Source organism: Chiroxiphia lanceolata, chromosome 11 (genome assembly GCF_009829145.1).
Source record: "Chiroxiphia lanceolata isolate bChiLan1 chromosome 11, bChiLan1.pri, whole genome shotgun sequence".
NCBI classification, from domain to species: Eukaryota; Metazoa; Chordata; class Aves; order Passeriformes; family Pipridae; genus Chiroxiphia; species Chiroxiphia lanceolata.
Window position 1 is genome coordinate 16,755,987 of NC_045647.1, and position 22,867 is coordinate 16,778,853.

At 42.2% G+C, this 22,867-nt stretch overlaps 1 protein-coding gene across 3 annotated transcripts in view; it reads right to left on the reverse strand.

The window, feature by feature from the left end:
- The window catches only part of CACNA2D2 (calcium voltage-gated channel auxiliary subunit alpha2delta 2), a 238,463-nt gene extending 216,297 nt beyond the window's left edge, over positions 1 to 22,166 (reverse strand). The window contains exons 1-2 of one of the 3 annotated variants that reach the window (XM_032699030.1): positions 22,011 to 22,166; positions 2,077 to 2,176 (exon numbers count right to left, since the gene is read on the reverse strand). The gene's annotated coding sequence lies outside the window, so the exon portion shown is untranslated. Of the gene's footprint in view, positions 1 to 2,076; positions 2,177 to 4,734; positions 4,822 to 22,010 lie in introns of those variants that run through there. The other 2 variants (XM_032699026.1, XM_032699029.1) reach the window with 2 other exon arrangements.
- Positions 22,167 to 22,867: the final 701 nt, after the last annotated feature.

Genomic DNA, 22,867 nt, shown 5'->3' on the forward strand with positions numbered 1-22,867 from the left:
CAGCAGCCCCAGCACTGGATGCTCCAGCCTGTGCTGGAACTGTGTGCGTGTGAACAGAGCAACTCACCAGCACAGGCACAGCCACCCGACACATTCTGGACAGCCAGGGTGATTTATTTCTTTGAGACGTGGCTCTCCCAAGTCCTTACGATGGTTTTGTTTTGATCCAGACACCAATATCCTTCAGAACAAAATCTGACCTTGTGGTCTTAGGGTAGGAGCAGATTTCTAGATGTCAGGTAATTACTTTCAAATGTGGCTGTTTGGGTTTGTTAACAGTACAACTTTGCCTGATATGTCCTTGTTTTTAAAGAACAGTCCTGCACTGCTGAGATGGCTGTCATGGTTTAGTTTTATGAAGTTTTCTTATTTCATTTTCTTATTTCAAATGTTTTTGGCTACTTGTTGCTGTGATCTTTGCAGTCCATACATAGATAAGTTGGTTAGTAGGAAGCTGCTTGGAAACAGCCTTAAATGAAAAGGGGCATAATCATGGAATTAGCCAAGATACATGGCACCAAAAAAAAGTGTTCATTCATGCCTGCATGCTGCTAGATTAACCCTGTCACCTCACACCCAAAGCCTATTTCAGGGCACAAATGTATACAAATTTATCAGTGGGCTCCTCTTACTGCCTCACTTAAAAATGCTGCAAGTTTCATTTCCAAGCTGTGCATAGGAGACAGTCACGTCCAGAACCTGCATAAAACCATGTGTTATGAAGACCTTATATGGCAACAATTTTCAAAATCAGTGCTGACCTAAAAGGGTGGGAAGCAAATCAGAGGAGTCATCTTCCACCTGCTATTCTGTTGAGAATGACAGGAAAGACAGCACTGCTACACACATTATCCTTCACGTTTTCTGCAGCAGGTGCTGCTACACTGTGGCCTGTTTGAAACACTGTCTAACCTGCAGCACCGAGCACCACCAAGCCAGAAACGTGGGCTTGAACATGGAGTTCGAGCCATCCCCTGCAGAGCAGCTTGTGATATGTCAGTGTAGGTTCTCAGAGCAAGTGTGAATCAGCCAAACATTGCAGTGAAAGCACCGTGATCTACAGAGGACCCTGTGAAATTCAGCACAATACCTGAAATACCGACAGGGCTGCAGCAAAACAAGCAGCACCACTACCGTTCTCCCACGTCTTTTAGTGGAGAAGCCATGTAGGAGGAGGCTGTCTAAGTTGTTCTTATGGCTGATTTATTTGCAAATGCAGGTGAATGCTAGAGAAGGTGTGGGTTTAACTCTCTCCTGACTGATCGTTTCCCAGGAAAAATTGGGAGCCTTTGCACTCAGTTACTGCTGCACAGGTATTTCTTTCTCTACTCCTAAAGTTAAACAAAGTTCAGCCTTGCCAAGCCTCTGCTTTCATGCAGAGAAGGGGCAGTCATACGTACTGTCCTAGTAAAGCACATCCCCTCTGTGCAGCCAAGTGACAGAGGGGAATTAGTGAGGCTACTCCTTTCTCCCTCTTAGCATTTTACAGTGAAGCACTGCTGGTTTTACATTTCTGATGGGCAGCTGAGGTTCCAGCATGTCTAAGGGAGCACAGCTCTGCATAGGACCCCTCATGAAGGGGCAGTCAATGTCCCAGGACACAGCCTTCAACTTGAGGCAGGTTGGCACAAGCACCTGGCTTGGTACATGAATGGTGGTTCAGCAGAACAATCTGTCAATTTAAATGTGAAGCACTTCCAGGGAATTAGTCCAGATCCTCACTTTTCTAATTACTAGTGCAGTTTTGCCCGCCATGGCTAAACATGTGCCTCTAACTGGAGCAAATGCTATTTACAGTTTTGACAAATCAATTGCTGCGTGAGAGGTTAGAAAATGTTGTTGGCATACCATTAAAGAGAGACAAATAAGGGGAAGAGGTAATTAAGAGTGAGCAAATGATAACAGCTATTACACATCCTGACTTCAGAGGTTTGTTCTTATTCTGGGTTCTTAAACCTGAGCTCCTCAGCTAATGATGTATAGAGTTGCTTGCTGCCAGATGTCAGTGTTTAAGAAAGAGGAGAAAAGAATGCACTTAACATTAATAAAAACACAAGAAGTAACTGTTGTACTTACCACAAGTCACGGAGAGCCACATTGTGTTTAAAAAGCCCAAGGAGTGAGGAAATAGCACAACTGATGTTTGCAGAGATTTTGAGCCAGAGCAAATAAGAACCTGCAAGGAAGAGCAAAGAGTTGTCCTGAGGATTCCACCATGGACAGGAAAGAGAAACAGCACAGGATGACATAAAAGCTATTCCAAAACCTGTTCCCACTTGTCACCAAGGAGCACTTACTGGCATGTTCCAGGGCCTGTGCTGCCCTGACATTACGGAGTCCATGGAGCATACATTTAGAGGAGCATCCAGGTTCTTTGCCCAAAGTGATGTCATGCCAAGGCAGAGGCTTGATCTGAGTCCACAACTGGAATTAATTCCTTCAATGCTATCATTTTGTACTAGTTTTCTAGAGTCTATGAAGTACATGCATTCCATCTCAAACTGGCAAGTCTTAAAATCTCTCTGGGTGATATTCCCATTTACAGAGGCCTTGAGCATAACTGGAAGCCAACTCTAGAAGTGTAATTGGAATTTGCCTGTTGACTTAACAATTTCTTTTTTTTTTTTTTTTTTTGCCTTCAGTACAGGAATGCAAAGTCCTACCCAGAACTGTAGACTTTTCCAGCTCTGTAAAGACCTAGGCTCATTGTCAAAGGGCTGACAGGCCAGTATGTAAAATGGGTTATAGTCCCATCATCACTTTGGAGGCTGCTGGGACAGCTGAAAACAGTATTTTCTTCCAGCTTTTACCTATACCTGCGCTCAAGGTACAGACCTGGTGTGACAAAAAATAAAAATGTGAGCGTTCAGTCAGTCATTTTAGCTCAAGTCCAAGTCATCTGTCATTGAATCATTTATCTTTGGGATCCAAATGATACTTGTGCAGGGTGAAATAGCTGAGGTCAGCATCCTATCAAGTCACACAGCATTGCACTCAGTTACCTAATGTAGTCACACCTCACTATTGCTTTAATTTAAAACATGGTTACTGCACAACAGTAATCAGCACTTGTTTCAGAGTTCAGTACAGCAGACACTCAACCTTGACCCATATCTAACATGAGATGGGTTTTTTTCGTTTAGTTGGACAATGATTTAGGATTGCCATCTTGTTAAGTGCTTTCACTGTTCCCCCAGCACTTTACAGTGGAGAAATATACACCTGTAGTATATATAAATATATATATAATCTTGTAGGTGAGCACCCAAGAAACAAGGGAGCTGAGTGACATGACCAAGGACACACCAGAAACCTGTGACAGAGAATAAATGAACCCCAGTTTCCTAAAAACTGTCAGTTGCCCAGGGCCTCGGTCTGTGATTGGGGCCTGTAAGTGCTTTTACAAAATAAATACATTTTTCTTATTATTAAATTCAGAAGAAGACCTAAAGGTGATTTGATTAGATCATATAAGTACCTTTATCATGAGAATACAGTGGGTTTTAAAGGGCTTCTTAATCTAGTGGAAAAAGACATATTACAAGAACCAATGGCCGGAATTTAAAGCCAGAAAATTCAAATTAGAAACAAGCTGCAGAATTGAGGGGTTTCTAACCGTAAGGATGATTAAATACTGGAAGGACTATCCAGGAATTATTTGCCTTTTGAATTCCTCACATCAAGAGTAGATGTCTCTCCAGAAGATCCAATTTTGTCAAACACAAGTTACTGGGCTCAATACGAGGGTAACTGGATGAAATGTCTGGTTTTTGCTAAGCAGGAGGTCGGATTAGATCATCTTATCATCCTTTACAATCTTAAATTCTATGAATCTATGAATAGTAATGACCATCATTGTACGTTACAGCTTGTAAAACAGCAAAGAGCACGCTGCAACATGGCTGGGAGACAGAATAAAGAAGCATGTTATAAAAAAAAAGCACTTGGCTCTGGAATTAAACCTGTGGCTGGTAATTATTTAAACTTCACCCATGCGTTTCCAAATTTTTCCCCTAAACAGTATTTTAATTAGGTTTCAGTTTTAAGGAGAAAAAAAACAATAAACCATTCATCAAAGAGGTACTACTGCGTTCAGAACAGTGTCACCAACAGTCCTGCACTACGTTTAAAAGCCCAATTGATATAGAAATAGCTGCTGATTTTCGGGAATTATACATAGGAGATCTGTAAAGGAGGGCTTTTCTATAAAAGGTTTCATAGGCCTGAGCCTGGGATTCCTCTATTATACTTGAGTAGCTATAAAAACTTTCGTGCTAGATCATAACAGTCTGTAGTTGTGAATGCAACAGATTTCACAGAAAATCTGTTTTAGCAATGTCTCAGGGAGTTTTTCAAATAAAGACATTGGCACTGCTCTGTGCTTCTTTGCCCAGAAAGCAAAATTCTTTCACTGTCACGCTACAGCCTTCATCTTAAGCTTCCATATCGGTTTAAAGACCCACTCAGAAATCAGGACCTGTGTCTCCTCCCTTGGGGTTGTGAATGTGATACTTGTTTGTCAGACAGAGGGGTCTGAATAAAATCCACGGAAAGGGACCTGGAGGCCTTCAGTTTGCATATCTGCCTAACGTTCATCTCCACACCGTAACGTCTGAGCATCTCGCAGTCTCTAACAGATTTGTCTTCCCACCACTTCCGAGATAACGAGAAGTGTAATTCCCACATTACAGTTAGAAAGCTGAGATATGAGGCACCTGAAGAGATTTTCCTAACATCAAACATTTGTAGCAAAGGAGGGGCTGAACAAAGGTCTTGCAATTCTGAAGAGGTGTGCCTCATATTCCAGATTGTCTTCCTCCTTCTGCATTTGGCTGGAATGAAAATGATTGAAAGAAAAGCAGCACAAAAAATCAAGTTAGATGAGAAAATTTTCCCTACAAAGTGCTGCCTTACTGATGGGGGGAAGGTAAGAGAGATATTATGCTTCACAAGCTTCTGACAAATTCTACTAATGTCTTTCTTAAGAATTTCAGTCATTGATTTCATGTGTGAATTTTGGAAGGAAACACACACACAGACACACACACACATACAGAAGTCCTTCTCTTGGAACAAGAGCTAAAACTATAAAAGCAACAAAATGTGGAAAGCAGGCCTGCAGCAGTGTGGGTTGATATTCTGTCTTTAAATCATTCTGGCACTTGTTTTTTTCCCCTCGAGGTGGAAGTGGTAAGCATCAAGGCAGAACTGCAGTAGCCCTAAATCAGAACATGCCTCTGTTCATGGGTTTACAAACCAGACTCTTTGCATTCCCAAGCAGAGGTCTTGGTGGTTCTCTACAGTGCTACAAAGACAGTTCCTGCACAGCTGTTCCCTCTGTACAAGCCAGCTTGCTTTCTTTCTCACCATGCATATTTTAGTACTGCTGACATACTCTGACATGACCATGGCCTTCTTTTCTGGCCATATACAGGTGGCCCCTAAACATCCAGTGTTTGAAGGATCCAAATCCATAGTGCTGCTTATCCTGGAGAAGTCAGAGCAGTATGATCCTCCTGATATTGTGATACTAACTAAATTTTGTGAATTCTCTGCTATTTAAGGTACTTTTTTCTTCCTCTTTTCCTCTGTAGCTCCGTATCCTCACCCTCTGCATCCACCATCCAATTACTCATCTTTCTTTCTCTTTTCTCACCTGCCCTACTGAGCTCTTTAGTCCAAAGATGAGGTGACAGTGCTGTCTTCCCTCAAATCCCCTGGATCCTTCCTGCAATCTAACAGACTCTACCAAGCCAAATTCTCCTTTTTTCTCTCTCCTCCCCAACATTACATTTCTCCGCTCCTCTCTGTTCCCACATTTGAAATACTTCTTTAAAGCAAGACTCTCTGTCTTCATGTGTCATTTTGATCTTCTCAGTGCTACCAATCAGGCTATTCCAAAATGACAGGAAAATATCTCTGGCCTGTTCATCCCAGTTAGTGTTACAGCACAAGCAGGAAGATATAGCAAGCATTGAAAAATCAAAAAGAGATCAAGGAGCACCTCGCTTCCAAGCTAAAGGATGTATGTGTGCAGCTCACTGGGCAGCAACAACATATTGTCATGATATTCCATGTTAATATTCCAAGGAGAAAACTGAAAACTGGTCAGATCACCTCTGAAGCACACCTTGTAATGTGGGCTAAACAAGGAGCCCACAAAGAGGTGCTTCCCAAAAGGGGTGTCCTCGCAAAGAGATGCTGGACGTCATTACAGCTGGAGGAGATGCACTGCACATGTCTCTGGTGCAATCACGTGCATCTCCCAAGGTCAATTCTTCTATGAGCTGTGGGTGGCTGTGACATTTTTCCAGAAGACAGGCATCTGCCACAGCTCCCTGAATTATGGCCAAGGTAGCTCATGATTCATGGATGCCCATAGGCTTAATGCAGCAAGTGCTTGGCAGGACAGAAGTGTCAAGTGCAGCACAAAGGCCAGTGAGAACAGGGGTTAATCAGGCCCTTCCCTGTCCAGGGTAAGGGGGGTGTAAAAGAGACACGAAAAAATAAAGCCAGCTACAGGTTATCAACACACACTGGTGAATGTATTCCATGTTTCACCATCCCAACTGCTCCTCCTGCCCCCCAAACCCATTCCACCTTTCAGTGGGTGTCACCCTGTTGCTGCAGGAGAAGCACTCCAGTGGTGTGCACCGAAAATGGAGCACAGCCCCATCACACCTTCCCTCTCCAGGGCTCACGCCACCCACAGCCACGGTGTAACACCACCCATGCATCAAAGTGACGGCAGTGCCTGCGTGCTGGACACAGGCAAAATTAAGCAGTGATGCCAGCAAGGAAAGTAAAGGTCATGGACGTGGAAAAATTGGAAACAACAAATAAGCATTCAGGTGAGAATATATTTACTGCTTTCCTTTAGACAGCTAATTATTTTCTTTCTTGATATCTCTCGCCTTGCCAAAACAGCCACTTCTGGGCTGAGCCAACCACTTGTTTTGCACAGTCCTTGAAGTTGCCAGATTGATAGTTTAGTGAAGGCTGTAGAGTTTTCTGCTCTGGTGGCAGTCTTTTTTTGCAGAATCCAGACCCTTTTCCTGTGCCATGTGCCAAATCATTCCTGCAATGGGGCAGCAATATCCTGTCCTGCCTGGGGTTCAGGAAAGCAGTGGAGTTTTCAGTGTGATTGACGTTTTTTTGCCTTCAAACCAGCCTGAGCTCCCTTTGGCTTGTAGTGCAGTAAAAAGAAGAAAAACAGCGTTTGAAAAAGAAAAAGTATTTCAAATTCCATTCTGTCCTTGATCCTGTAGAGAAGGACCTGGAACAGATACTCCAGATAGGTGCAGAATAGGATTAGGCTCTGGCAGTGCTGTTTTAGGAAGAATGGGTGCAGCAGTTCTGCTGTGGTATTTTCTCTACACTAGGCTATGAGAGATAATAGGTCTAGTGGTTAAGCTAAGAGTATCAGGAGACTTTATTTCTAGCCCTAATTATATCAGAAATTATCTGTGTTTCCTTGAGCAAATCCCTTGGTTTTTAGCACCACAATTTTCCAGTCATTAAAATGTTTAGACACCTCCAAAGCACTGAGATGCACAGATGGAAAACATCATTGTCATGATGTGGGACAATTCATGAACAAAGGTGCACGTGTGGGAAACTGAAGCTGATGGCCAAAGTTTGCAATACTTTATCACATCCTGGACTGCCTCTTTCTTAGTTCAACAACAATATCTGGGAACACTCTATTTTCTAAGCCCCATCATACTTTCTCTTGGCATTGGCTTACAGTTTCCCAAGTCTATCTAAGTTTGTAAGTATGTTTATCCCAAAATGAAAATCAATAAGAGGGTTTGTTTTTTTTTAAAAAAATGGCAGTATTATATGCTTAGATAGAAGGGTCAGGAATCCTGTGCTTTTAAAACCACCTGACAATGAGGTCTCATCTTCGGCATAGAAACTGAGCTGTCCATAGGTACCTTGTTTGGGCTACACACAGTGTGAGTCTGTTCCCCAATCAACCCTCCCCCCAGGTCTGTTTGCTGACTGTGCTGCCACCGTACTGTTGCAAAGAAAAGAGGTATCCAGACACCAACATGATTCAGGGGCCGAGGAGACTGCAAAAGAGAAAAAGGGTATTTTCCGAATCAGTTCCCCATGAAATCACTGGAACTAGCGTTGTCCTGGGGGATAATAGAATGGATCATTAGGTGCCTTAAAAAGTTCACATTGGATTTTGAAGCCACCCTGCGAGATGAAAAATCAGTAGTTTAGTCAAATAAATAAAAGTCAGTGAATCCTCTTTAAGCTATGAGCACAGGGGCAAAAGGGTTGTAAGAAGAAAGAGATTCCATTCTTCACAAATGATATGTTTTAAAACTCCCCCCTTCCATCTCAAATCCTTCTTTCTCTTCCCTGGTGATTTAATCACATGAGGTACCGTAAATCAAATTGCTTCCTTTTCTCCTCAAGTATGAGTTAGCTCTTAATTAGGCTATTGGGCAAAAATGAAATGCATCCTATTTATAGCTTGGGATATCCTTTGTGCTAATGTAAAGGTTAAAACCTATCTTTGCAGTGTTTCAGGAGTGGGATTCTGCTCTTGCAGACAGATGCTTTACCTATTGCTGAATTCACTGATTTACACACACATAAAAGAGTAATCAGGGCCATGGTATTTAATTTTTCTGTTTCGAGCTTCTGTTCAGATAAGAGGATACACTGAATGCCAAGGTGAGCAACCAGATCATTTGGGCTCAATTATTTTCATTCTGTGCTTCCCATGTGTACAACAGAGGGTATAATCTAATATCCCTATCCAGGTGAATGGCAAACCTGACAGAAGGATATAATGTACATATGGAGACAACTGGACACGCTCCTGAGATACTGCCCCATCGTGATAAACAGGCACTGCTCAGCCACAGCATGAGTTAATGTTGTCATGCCATGCCAGCACCAAGGGATGTGGTGGCACTACCCTGTGTTGTGATGGCATCTGCTTATGAGGAGAAATTACCCTGCTCATGCACTCGGGTCACCAGTCAGAGGAACAGAACCTGCTGCCTCACCTGTGCAGGGTCTTGGATGAAACCCCTGGCACACACCTAAGGCAGATGTGGAACTGACGGGAGACAACTGGGTCTGCCAAAGCCAGCATCTGAGTGGAACTTGTCCCAGGTTGGCCTGGGATGATGATAATACATGTCTTCATTTTCCAGCTGATGAAATTAATGCACAGAGTTACTGTTGACATCTGGAAATACAAACTTAGAATGCTGATGCCTCTAGACAATGCTGACTAATATTTACTACTAAGCTTATTCTCTATTAGGAGATACTCACAAAGATTCATGGAAGCCTCAGTTACGAAAACTTCTTCACAGTCAGGATTTTTCCTAGGACGTCTGAATATGTCCATGGGAAAGACGTAAACTTTCCAGATTTCTTACACAACATAGATTTTGATGGCTTAGTCTTTTGTATCCTGTTTCAAATCAATCACTGCAGTTCAGGATAGCTCTTTGGAATAAAAAGTAAAGCCCCATCTGAGACACTCTACTATTACAAACTCCCAACAGAGCAAAGTACACCTATCATTTATGCTCAGAAACAGGTTCTTTTCCACTGCTAGATGTTTTTCATGTGAGCAGTGTAAAGTAAAATGGAAATGATTCCTGCACTAGTTGGTGTGACTTGGCTTATAACATCAAACGGGAACCCAGAGAACAAACCATTATTTTCCTGGTAGCTACAGTAAACAACATTAGACTGGCTGAGAGCTGTAGCTGGGTCCCAGGCAAAACAAGATCTTTGCTAAACAACATCAACACAGTAACTAAAATGTGAATAACTAAATCATACACTCTGCAAGCTGAGCTACCAAATGAAAGTAAAGCGCTGAATTATTTGAATGCTCTTCAAAACTAATTTAAATTTCACCCACTACTGAGACCTCCATTTGCTGGCATCATAACTAATAATGGGAATGCTGCTGAAACGTCAGTTTTAGCGAGAAGCCCATTAAGAAAATGAGGAAAAAAAAGAGACATCATACAAGAAAACCAGCCGTTTACAACATGGCATATAAGCTCCTTGCATAGAAATACAAAATAGCTGGAAATAAAACCCAGGCAGTAAACTGTCCCTTTTCCAACACATTCAATAATCACATCCATCCAGAGCTTCACACAGGAAGCCCTGAATATAAATATTCTGCAGCAGATGCTGCACTGGCATTAAAGTTCCCTGTTGGGGCACTGGATGATTCAAAGGGTAGTAGAAAATCTGTACGCCTTTAAGATATTGGTCTGAAACTAGCCCAGGTTAATTTTGGTATGAAAGTAATTTCCATCTGAGAGGATGTTTTAGGCAACTGGAAACGAACTGGAGGTCTACTACATCCCACTCTCAGCTGGCAGCTCTAGAGAGATGCAGATCTATCAGGGAGACTGATCTGTTCCTAAATGCTACCCAGGTTTGTGGCTTACATAAGCATGGCTGTTTAGGAGACAGGGCATTCATGCTCAATGCTGTGCATGCATGCTCCTACTCCAAATTAAAGGTTATGGAGACTAAACAACACTTTGAAAGGAGATTTTTATCAACAGCTTTCAGAGGTCTAAACAGATAGAAATGCCATCCACATTCATTTAACCAGCTCTCTTACTGACCTCACCATAGAGAATAATTACGTCAGTTCGGTCTGGGCTGTTTTATGTACAGTTCTCTTGTTCTTCTTTTATTTATAAATCTTGATATTTCAGTCTATTCCATCAAACTGTCTTTTATAATAAGCTCAACAGGGCTCAGCTCTCCTCTCGCAGGAGAGTAAATCAGGAATGTTTGTATTCAGTGAATGCTGCCACCCTGGTTTGAAACCGTGGTCCTAGTGTTTAGAGTCAGTCCTCATAATGTTGTCAAATATTGAAGCTATTGATGCTTACATGGTTGATAACATTTTTTGTTTTAAGCTGGGTTAACATGAGATATATTCTAACATGGACAAGTTGCTAGCAACACAGAACAGTGTGAGTGTCAACTCACACTGGCTGGTCTGCTGCCCTTCCTCTACTGTGTCCCTAAAATGTTCCACATTGCAGACAGTGTGCTTATTAGCACAGTTAGAAGGCAGAAGTGCCTGATGATGAAAAAACCCTCCTGCCACTCAAGAAATGCAAATATTCTATTGTAGATGGCATAAAGAGACTGGGCTTACACCGAGTACTGATGCTGCAGGAAGGAAGAATTTGGTGACAGCATCTGGCAAGTTGGGAACTCCCTTACCCCACTGGAATGCAAATTATTTGAACCTGGTAATTTATTAGGTCCACATTTTTTAAACACAGTCAGCATGAACCTGATTTCTCAGCTTGTAAACTCATCAGGGCAAGGACAGCCTGCAGAGCTGAGTTCAGAGCATCCTGATCCCAACTGGTGTTCCTGAACAGCAGTAATGAAAAGCCAGTGACACCTTCATCTGTTGTGCATGTTTGTGCTTGTTTATTTAGTCATCATCACCATCCTCCTTAAGACAACTTTACTCAGTTTCTGTCTCTCAGACACTGATCTTTCTTGTACCAATAAACTTCCCACAGATTCCCTCCAAAGGGGTTATGACATCTTTCCGCATATTCTTGGTTATGGAGTTTTTATCGGTAACTGTACTTTCAAAATTCTACATTTCTGAACAGCTGACAAGAGCAGGCTGCACACTGCTCTGCTGTCTGAGGAGCAGTGCTGGTGATGAATGAAGAGATTTGCTTAAAGCTGGGCAGGGATGCTCATTCTGAAAAAAGCCCAAGTCCCAGTATGCATTGTCTGCCTGGATGTGACTCACCAGGCTGAGGTGAAGGTGCAAAGCTCCCTTGGAGTTGTCTCCAAGGCACGAAGACATCTCACTCTGTGAAGATGCAGCCCACAGACAACAGTTGGTCACGTCTGCAAATTAGCTCAGGTCAATCAGTTTCCTTCTCTCCCACTTCCCTGATGAAATTCCAGTCAAACAGCCATTAACAGGTCTCATCACTGCTCTCTCTCCTGAACTGTTGGGAAATTATCTGTTCTTTGGCAATTATTGTATTAGTTTGTCCAGGGCTTCCTACAGGAACATGGCCAGCAGGGAGGCAGGCATGTGGGACCTGGCTATGGGACAAGGCTTGGCAGGAAGCAGGGAGACCTGTAGTGCTGCAGCCTGGGATATGGGAGTCTGAAGAAAACCAACATGTGCATGGAGGAATGACATGGGAAAGATCTCAGCTGGAGTGCGACTTTCATGTCCCTCTTCTGGGCCACCTCTCCTGGCAGCGTTAAAAACTGCTACAGTGATGGGTAATATCCCTCAGTTTTGGGGTTCAATCCTCCCCAGTTTTACCTGCCTTCACAGGGGAATACTGGCCTAAGTAAGTCTGCCTTAAACCTGTGCAGGTGAGTGCTCAGAGCACCTCCACGGACACACAGAGCTATCTGTGCTCAGACCACTTGATCAACTGTGAAGCAAAGTCTGATGTGCCAAAATCCTCACAGTCCCTTGGTAGATGTTAGATACAAAACCATACACCTCTGTAATACTTCACCAACAGGGATCTCAAGAGATTTGCTTTATGCAATGACAGTGGTGGCAATTTTTGTTGTATTTTTTGTGGTATCTGGAGATTCTGTTATGGAAAAAAAGAATTTCCTTGTCTCCAGGGTTCCCATGCAGCCACCTGAACTGGATAGTTTCATAACACAGAAGGCAAACCTGAAGAAATGGGAATTTTCCATTTTTAACCCAAGCTGGGGAAATTCAGAGCTCAAACTATTTGAATAGCAAGGCTTGATGATACTACTTGACTTAGCTTCTCGTTATAGCCCTGGGAAATGCAAATAATATTATGCCATCTTCACTGTTCTAAAAACTCAAGAAAGTTCCCTTTGTAAAGTCACTGACATTCCTGAGTCTTGAAAAGTAGAACTGGAAGAGAACTTGAGAGATCATCTAGCACTGCCCCAAAGCAGGAATAAGCCTAATCCTCTCCAGTCATTAGTTCTAACTGGTACTTATTTAAGGGTGGTTTGAACATATTAGCTTTGGACAGCAGTTAGAAGCCAATATTTATAATCAGCTGGCAATTCTGACATGCATAATATCTGCTATAAGATATTGTTAGTAGGATTCACCACTGCTCAAATACTAATGTTCTGACCTTAGACTATACTTTTATCCTTTCAGTATTTATTACAGTTTCTTTTCCTAGCAACTCTGCTCCTCTTTTATTCTCCTTGGCATTGAAGGAGCATCAGTCTGTTATTCAGTCTGTTATTTCTGAGTGCATCCCTGGTACTGGGAAGGAGACTGTTCCTTTTTCTAGTGAGAACCAACCTGAATATACCTTAATGCCTGCCTCTGTATTCTGTCCATAGATTGAGTGCTGCAATTAAATCTCAAGTAGTAACTTGAAGCAAAAAGAAATAGGCAAATGCTGCACAGGTGGTGTGAGAAACTGCAATACTGAAAGCCAGTATAAGTGCTGTTAATTATGTAAAATAAAGTATTTAGAAGTGGGTTTCCCTATCTCAGAGATGAGTAAAAAATATCTGGATGTTCCTGTCCGCTCTCACCAGATCCATCTACAAACAGTTTAATGAAAACTGCACTGCTTGAATGGTTTTGTATGACATATATTGTAATTCAGTCTGCAGTAATCAGAATTCACACCCAAAAATTCTCTTTGATCTGGCATCCTTCCTGATGTTTTCTATTTCAGGAAACTAAGGAAAGCACACAGGTCCTTGTGCAGTTTGAGTTCGTCTCCAGTTTTATACAAGCAGAACTTATGCAGTTTATGTTATTTATATCCACTCAATAAACTACCTGAAGTGTATTACCCACATCTTTCATGAGTATAAAACTGCTTATGACTTCAGCCAAAAAAAAAAAAGAAACCAAACCCAAAGTATCACTGGCCTAGTGGCTTATATTCTCCTCCTGACAGCCAATAATTTAATTCAATCCTTCTTCCTGCATTCCTAAGAAAAAAGAGGCTTCAGAGTGCATGGGAATCTGGCCAGTAGTTAAAACAGTAGTTTGAGACATACAAAAGCTCGAATCTATGCTTTGCTTTGCTATTATCTCCTCTGTGATGCTTCCTTTCCCTGGAACTGTTTCAGCTCTGCCCTATTTTTCGTCTGGTCACCAAGGCTCTAATGTAGTAGTCCTAAAAAAAGCAACACAGTAGGTACAGTGACTGCAGGCTCATCTTTGCTCAGCAGTGCAATAGCTTCTTGGAAGCAAGCAGAGGTGCAAAACATAACTAACTACCTTTCCTATCAAAATCAGCAGGAGAAGCCAAAGCTGTAGTGTCATCCCACTTAACACGGATGAGTCCTGGTGCAACACCCCTCTGCAGCAGTTTGATCAGCTCTCTCTGCCTCAGAACCCTGAAGAAGCTGAAGACATTGGGTCATTAGTCCAGGATACAAGATTCTGTTTCAGAGCTGAGTTAGAATAAGAGAGTTCCCAGAACTTGGTGCTTTGGTCAGACCCCATCTCGTTCTTTATGTCCCTTGACCACAAAATACTGATGTAAAATATAACCCTCCAAAATCTCAGAACAGCAGTCACAGAGAAATTAGAAGCATGATCTGGAAGAAACCAAGTAATATCTGTCTGTTCAATAGGAAGGGACCCGGGATATGATTCTTTGAAGGGTTTGGATAGGACTGCACAAGGGTGGCATTCAATCTGCCTGCATCATGCTGTGGTTTGTTTATTGCCTTTGTTTGTTTTTTCCCCTACAGCATTTGCCTCTTATTCAATCCATCTTCTATTTCCTTATCATCAGATTAAATTTTTCAGTTATTTAATGTCCTGTAATCTTTAGATCTCATTCTTCTGAAAGAATATTTTTGTGCCTAAATAAAATATAAATATGTACTACCAGCAGCAATGCCTACCATTGTGGTTGCTCAGCTTTCTCCCGCATATGACGCTGTGAATGAAAATTTTGCCATTTTCAGGACAAAATATAGTAGGGTAATAGGAGGAACTTATCTATGAAGAGTTAGAGTGGAGAGCTAAAAAGGCACAGAGTGAATGGAAGGATCCCAGGACTTGATGGGAGTGCAGAGGGAAGAAGTCAGGTTATGGGCCAAACAGATGGCAGAAGATGAGGTTTTAGGATCAAAAAAAGGCTCTGAGGGAAAGAAAGCACAGGGTGACTATAAACTAAAAGAAAAAGAGATGGAAACTTAGAAGAGTGAGTTGGAACTGATGGAACTTTGCTTGTTGATGGACAGAGTGAAAAAAGAGATCAATAGAAAAGCTGGGGGAGAGTGAGAGCTCAAGAGACAATTGGGCCAAGAGCAAGGGAACTACAGCACAGACCTGAAACCAAACCCATCCCTCCTGCATCATCTATTGCCAGCCAGGAAATTCCCTGATAGTGTGCATCTGGTTATTGCTTTATTCTGCATCCTTTAATGTCAGCATCACATGACATGTAGCAGTATAACAATGCACCCTGTTAGCTCAAGTGATAGAAGTCTGTGCTACAGATCTGAACAAAGCGACATTAAACTCTTGATGCAAGAACTGCTACAAGCTTTGCTACGCCATGGATCTAAACATCCAAATCGTGCTGACTGGGGAAAAACATCTCTTTGCTCTAATGAAGACAAGTACATTACAAAAGGTTTTAAAGACTGTTAATTTTGCAACACCAGTGATCACGAAGGCGTGTGTCAATCAGGTCCCAAAGATCAAAAAAAGGGGGAAAAGTTTGTTCAACAGACTTTTTGGCTGAGACCTGAACACGTGCACACGTCCATAAAACTCGGGACAGAGGCATGGGTGCTATTCTGAGGCCTGCCAAAAGAACAGCATGACCTTGGGCAATCTATTAACCTTTCCACACCTCAACCTCCCCATCTATATAAAAGAGTGAGGATGATATATTTTGCACTTGACAGGTTTGTAGATCACTAAGACCTACGAGATACACCCAAGGGTAGCTCACATTAACTAGCTGGTCCTGCATCTCTCAGCAGGAGAGCTGCTGTTTCCATTTTATGCACCACCCAATGCAGTCAGAATTATGGTCAGAAATCAGCTCCTGTGGTCCATTAATATACACCCCAGCATCTCTCAATGCTGCAGTCGAGAACTAATCTGCCTCCAGTCTCAGCTAATTGGAAAAGGTTTTTTTTCCTCTATGTTATGTGGATTTCCAAAGTTAAATCTTGAGTGATAGACAGTGCTGTCACAGCAGCATTAAGTGTTTAGAGAGTGATTATTCTTGAAAGACTTCCATTTTTCAAACTTGTGCTTTCAGAAAAAGCTGTGGAAATAAATGAGAACACCAAGGGCTAAACAACACTTTGAGCTTTATAACAATGATCTCCAGAAAGGGGATGCAATAGCCCAAAGCCTTGCCTATTGCATTTACAATTACAAGAATCTGCAGGTTTCCTCATATCACTGTTGGCATTTAGGGGCTTGCATCATGTGAAATCCTATTCATAACAGTCAATGTGCTCCTGAGAAGAATCACTCTCAAAACGTCAATATACTTTTTTGTAACCTTTCTATTTAATAAAAAAGGAGACAGCTTCAATTAGTGAGGAATGCTCCACATAAATTAGATTATTTTAAAAGTTCCAGCAATATTAAAAGGTATTTTTAGTAAATGAACACTTGTCACTTCAGCAACATTTGTAGCCTTTTACTCTTCTTTTTTTTTTTTTTTTGTTTTATTTTAGTTTTGATACCTGGTCACTTATTCTGTATGAGTCAAACCCACACTCCTAATTTCCCACTGCAGCTAGCAGAAACTATGCTTGCTGAGAAGATGAATAAGAAATATTCAGTATTTATGATCCCACTGCCACAAGCAGCTAAACAGCCAGCTATGTGGAAGCTGAAACTTGCCCCATACAGTCTGTATGCTGTTGATTCCCAGAGAAGGGCCCAATTTTAAACACCAACCCACCTCACTGTCTTGCCAGGGGAAATCAGCACACTGTGATGCACAGACATCCCAGGCTTCAAGCACTCAAAGGCCAGCCCTGCCAAGATGAACCATGCTGGCTGTTTAGAGATGAAATCCCAAACCTCGCTGTCAGCAGGGAAGGAGAAGCAGGTTCTTTCCTAGGAGCTTCCTTTCCTCTTCCATTCTTCTGGCCTCCCATCAGTACCAGGGCTTGAACTATTCTTTTCCTTTTATTCCCTAAAGGAATATTTAACTTGCATTTTGGAAAAAAGCTGCTATTATTATTATTATTATTATTATTATTATTATTATTATTATTATTATTATTATTATTGTTATATACAGATTTATCAGTGAAACTCTTCAGGGGGAAAGCTTTTGTCATCCGTGAAAGTGCAGCACAAAGAAACCTGGCCTTATCTTACTAATTACTCCAGTGCCTCCCCAAATCCTATCAAGCTGCTTGTTATTAATCAGAACAGTGTTGCCTGTATGGCAATATAACATATGCCAGGATGAGATCTGTTTGCAGAACTCAGGCTTTGGCAATGAGCAGGAGCTGCTGATGCCAAGAGAAGCAGTGTTGCTACAGTCTATCAGCCAGATCAAGGGCCAGCAGACACGTGAGATTTCAGGCACTGGATCCAGAGGGCTGTGGATATCATGCCCACATCTACCTTTCCCCCATTGCCCCTAAAATAACCATATTGTGAGTTAGCCTTGAGCCCAAATGAAAAATGGGACAGATGTGGATATAAGTCTGTTGGGGGTCTCAAACACTGTGGTGCACACCTGATGCTCCATGAAAAGACAGAGGTAAGGCTCCATGATCTCAGAGGTCTTTTCCAACCTAGTTGATTCTGTGATTCTGTAAAAGAGGCTCTTTTTCCCTCTACCTGCCTGCTGATTTCATACCTGTATCCCAGCAGTGCAGAGGAACTGAGAAAATCTTATCACCAAGTGGTTTTGCTGTCATCACTGTGAAGTTTCTCTGTGACAATGTATGGATAATATAAGGGCAGAAGTTATTCTGTCAAACCTATTCAACCAGCTCCTTCTTTAGTGGAGGCTCAGAAATTCACTGACAAATTTCCTGATCCAAGCCCCAAGGTACACAGTGCTAATGCAGTCTTCAGTGGCATGATCTCTGTTCTAAGAGGAGCATGGGCAAGCTCCTCTCAGATGGGTTACTGCTGGTCTTGACTTCACTCTTCCAGAAAATTCCTGCTTAAGGCGAGTGAGAATTTTGCTCTGAAAAAAGCTGCTGCAATGAAAACAGAGAGCAAAGTAAATCTGCAGCATCCCTCTGAAAGACAAGTGCCTACTGAGGGAAAAGCTGCGCATCTTGATGAAGAAAGCTGAACAATAAGGCTTCACTAGAAAGTGATTGTGATTTTTGCCAAGCATAGAATTAAAGGTCTACAAGAGAGCTACTTACTTTGGGTGGGGGTGAGGAAACATATAAGAAACAAGAGAAGTATCATCTGATCTTTCTCTTGAGACATCCTTCTACTTTGTGGCGATCAGCAACTCAGTGAAGATGCAGCTGAGCCCATCCCTCTTTCCAGCAGAATGTCAAAACGTTTTGTTAACAGTGGCAGGTCAAGTTTCACAGCCAGGTTGAAAAACAGGAAATTACTACTATTGCTATCTATAGGTCATGAAAAAAGGATTTACCTACAGTCTATTAGGGGCAACACTCAGAAGAGAATCCAGGAAATCTTGAGGCTCATCATCTGCTTTTTGCATAATTTCATTTTCTTTCCCCAGAAGGCAGTGCAGTGTTATAGGTACACTGCACTCAGTGAAAATACTTCAAGCAATAGCCCACAGTAATCTCATCACAGTGTTTGTCCTTATTTTCTTCAATGATCAACATTGCCTCTTTGATTTTACACATTACTCCTTTCCCATTTCAGATTCAGTATTTCCAATCTGGAAAGATACTGCTTTCGCAAGAAAAAATAGAAGTAATTCTGCTGACTTGAAATAAAAGCTGGTCTGAGTCTTTTGTAATGAAGGAAGAATACTGGCTAGATATATAAAGTTATCCTCTATCCAAGGTGTGCTGTGGGATCTTAAATATCCATCTGGATAAGACATAGGGAGAGCAGATGGAACTTCAGTTTAGCATTTATCCTAGCAGCAGCATTCAGTAAGGCAGCACATCTCTGAGTCCAAGCCCAAGCCCTAGCTTAGTAAAACCTGAGTTGACCTTCTAGCCAAGGAGTAAGAGTACTGTTGAGTCAGCTGTATAACAATGCAGAGGGAGACGGCAATGGCTCATAAATCTGTTTTGTATTTTAGCATGCCATTAAACTGCTCATAATTAGGACAAAGCACAGGATGAAACCCTAGGCAGGCACTGATGCTGCCCTTATTACCTGTGGATTGATCCTCCTCTCGCTCTCCCTGGTGTTCCATCAGTGATTTGCTGGTGTTCCTCTGGTTTACTTTGCTGCAGTGAGGAGATGAATCTGGCCCAGAGCTCTAATTTAATTCGTGTCTCTGCCGCCACACGGGAATTCTCATCTAGACAAAGTCCCCTCTGGGCCCTGTGCTATTTCCAAATATAGGGCCTTTTCCCACTTGTGCTGTATTTGGTGGGAAGCCCACCTAACTCTATTCATTCACATGACTTGCACCACATTTTAAGGTTAGATTTAAGATCCTCCCTCTGCCTACAGTCCATTTTAAGTACATTGCATGTTTTATTATTTCGTTTAGTTTTCTTGCACATAAATCAATATATAATGAAGCTAAGCACTTTTACACTTGCTAAGGCACTGTGCAGACATTAACTCTCCCAGGCCCCTGGAGGTGAGTAACACAGAGATCATTACTAGCCTCTCTATCTAGGTCTATCCAGTGCATTCCACAGCAGAGTAGGGACACAATGGATTTTACAAACAGACAAAAGGAGGCTGGGAGATTACGGAGCGAGCTGTACTAGGACAAGGAAGAATGTGACCCAGAGAATTCAGCATGTGCTTACTGCAGCTGAAAGTGCAGAGAACACACACACCCCCCCCATATACCATGAAGCTGTGCCCCCAACAACGGACTTTGGATGTGAGTTGGATGCAGAGCCAAGGCCAGTGGATTTATGTGGACATGATGGTCACTTCCTAATTCTACCCCACGAGGGATATGCCTTCAGAAAGCAGACAGACCAAAAGATTTATGGAGATGAGTGCTTTTCTTTGGGGCCCATGCCAAATGTTCTGGTGTGTTAGGCCAGAGATGGAGAAGCAGTGATTTGCACAAGGTAATGTAACAGAATGGGCCAAGGAACTGGAGTCACAGAGGTACTCCAAGTGCAATTCCACAGAGCATCACTATGGCAGTGGTGTTCTCTTCTACTGATTGACAGACTCATGTCATGTACATTCCTAAGCTCTTGAAAGGACAAACCTATGAAATGAACCATTCCCCTATTCCAGCAAACCCAAATGTCACGGATGACACCCCAGGGCAACACTGTTCCATGAGTAAATACCTGGGAATATGTAAGGAGCAAACCTGAGGGGAAAGGAGGAAACAAAGTGTGACGGAGTAACCTAGGGGTGAGCAATTGCTATGAAATCCCTCTGTGCCCTGCCACAGAGAATATGGGCTTGCTAGAGCCTGAAGCTCACACAAGAGCAGCTCACAGTTGTTAATTCCAGAGAACCAAGCTCAAATCCTGCTGTGTTGGCCAGGATGGAGGCCAATCACAATACAAGGCAAATCCTTTTAATATGTTGCATATCATTGCAGTAATCCAAGACAAATCTCAGAAAAGAATGTGACTTTTGCAAGAGTATTTTTGTCACTGTGAAAATTATTCCAGTGAAGAAACAGCAAAATTATCTTAGCAGCATTCAAGTTGCCTGTCAGCCTTTGAGTGAGAATCCCTGGGCAGGAGTCTGAGGAGGCCACAGCATCCAAGAGGATGCCAGGGAATGCTGCAGTTCCTGCTGACTTCTCAGCACAAAGGCAGAGAAGACAACTACACCACTCAGCACCAATACAGAATTTACTTTTCTATTCCAGGAGACCAACTCCATTTGTTGTAAAATCTACCACAGCTTCTTTATAGCCCTTTCTGACTTCCAGGGTCTAATGGCACATGCTGAACACGTCTGCAAGTTTCTCATTTTGCTGTCATCAAGTTTAGAAATACACTCTCTTAAAACATAAAAGCTGAGGTTCAAATGACTCCAGATTATAACAATTTAAGAAAAACATTAAATATTTCCAGACATAATAAAATGCACTTTGGTAACAACAACTCCCTGCAGTGCTCCAGGCCGGGGGCAGAGTGGCTGGAAAGCAACCCAGTGGAAAAGGACCTGGGGGTGCTGGTCAATGGCTAAATATGAGCTGGTGTGTGCCCAGGTGGGCAAGAAGGCCAATGACATCCTGGAGTGTATCAGAAATAGTGTGGCCAGCAGGACCAGGGAAGTGATTGTCCCTCTCTACTTGCCACTGGAGAGGCTGCACCTCAAATCTTGGGTTCAGTTTTGGACCCCTCACTGCAAGAAACACATTGAGGGGCTGGAGCAAGTTCAGAGAAGGGAATGGAGCTGGGGAAGGGTCTGGAGAGCAGGGCCTATGAGGAGCAGCTGAGGGAGCTGGGGGAGCTCAGCCTGGAGAAAAGGAGGCTCAGGAGGGACCTTCTCACTCTCTAAAACTACTGCCTGAAAGGAGGTTGTAGCCAAGTGGGGGTCAGGCTCTTCTCCCAGGTAGCACAAGAGGAAATGGCCTCAAGCTGCACCAGGGGAGGTTCAGGTTGGACATCAGGAAGAATTTCATTATTGAAAGGGTTCTCTTGCATTGGAATGGGCTGCCCTGGGAGATGGTGGAGTCACCAACCCTTGGAGATGGTCAAGAAACAACTGGACGCGGCACTCAGTGCTCTGGTTTAGTTGACAAGGTGATGATCAGTCAAAGGTCTTTTCTAACCTACATGATTCTGCAACTCTGTGTGAAAACTGTGAGAAGAGTCAATACCTATGACTATTCATTAAATAACTTACATCAAATCCTGACTCAGTTGCCAAGAAAGTACTGTAGGTCTAATGAGAAATTTCCACTTACCGAGTGAAGGCAGGAAAATTAGCCCTCTTTCACCTGTGGTAATCCATACTGATCTCTGGGTTTCTCTATTGCCATTACACAGGAGAGAACTGATCAGATGGAAGAGGTGGATTCTGGCTCCTTTAAACACGTTTTCAGGGTATAAAAGTTCAAAAGCTGGAAAAAAAAAGTGATTTTAAAAAATACTAAATAAGTTGCTGATTGCAAAAATCTCTGAATTAGAAGAATGTCTTATATAATGAAAAGATGCAGATGAAATCTATAATGAACAAAAAAAGTAATTTAAATTGTTCCCCAAGGAAAATAACCCAAAGTGGATCTCCTCAAAGCAGCAAAGAAACTCACAGAAACAAAGAGTAATTTACTGTTTTTTCTTGGAAAACATAACTGCAATTCACACACTGCAGGCACACCATCAGAATGGTTTACTATGAAAGCCATTCTGAAAAAGAAAACAGTGCTTGACACAGGATTTGAAGCTATCAGTACAGCCCTAATTTCTAATGTCTAAATGCTTATCTCTTTTAATTCTAAATGAAAATTCTCAACACCCTTAATAGTATCTAACAGTTCTACAGCACTTTTCACCATTAAGTCTTAAAATGCCTTACAAAAGGTTAGAGACATTATCTCTATTTTATGAAAAGGAAAACAAGCATGGAGAGCTGATTTGCCCAGACCCACCAAGCAGACTGGGAGCAGATACAGAGCTATGATCCATCCTCCTGTGTGTTCTAGTCCTGAGGAAATTAGCATTCCCTCTAATTGCATTTTTATTTCCTTTTAGAGAGCACATAGGAATATCTGGAAATTTAGGAGCAATTTTTAAAAGTGCTTTTGGGGAAAAGGAAGATTTT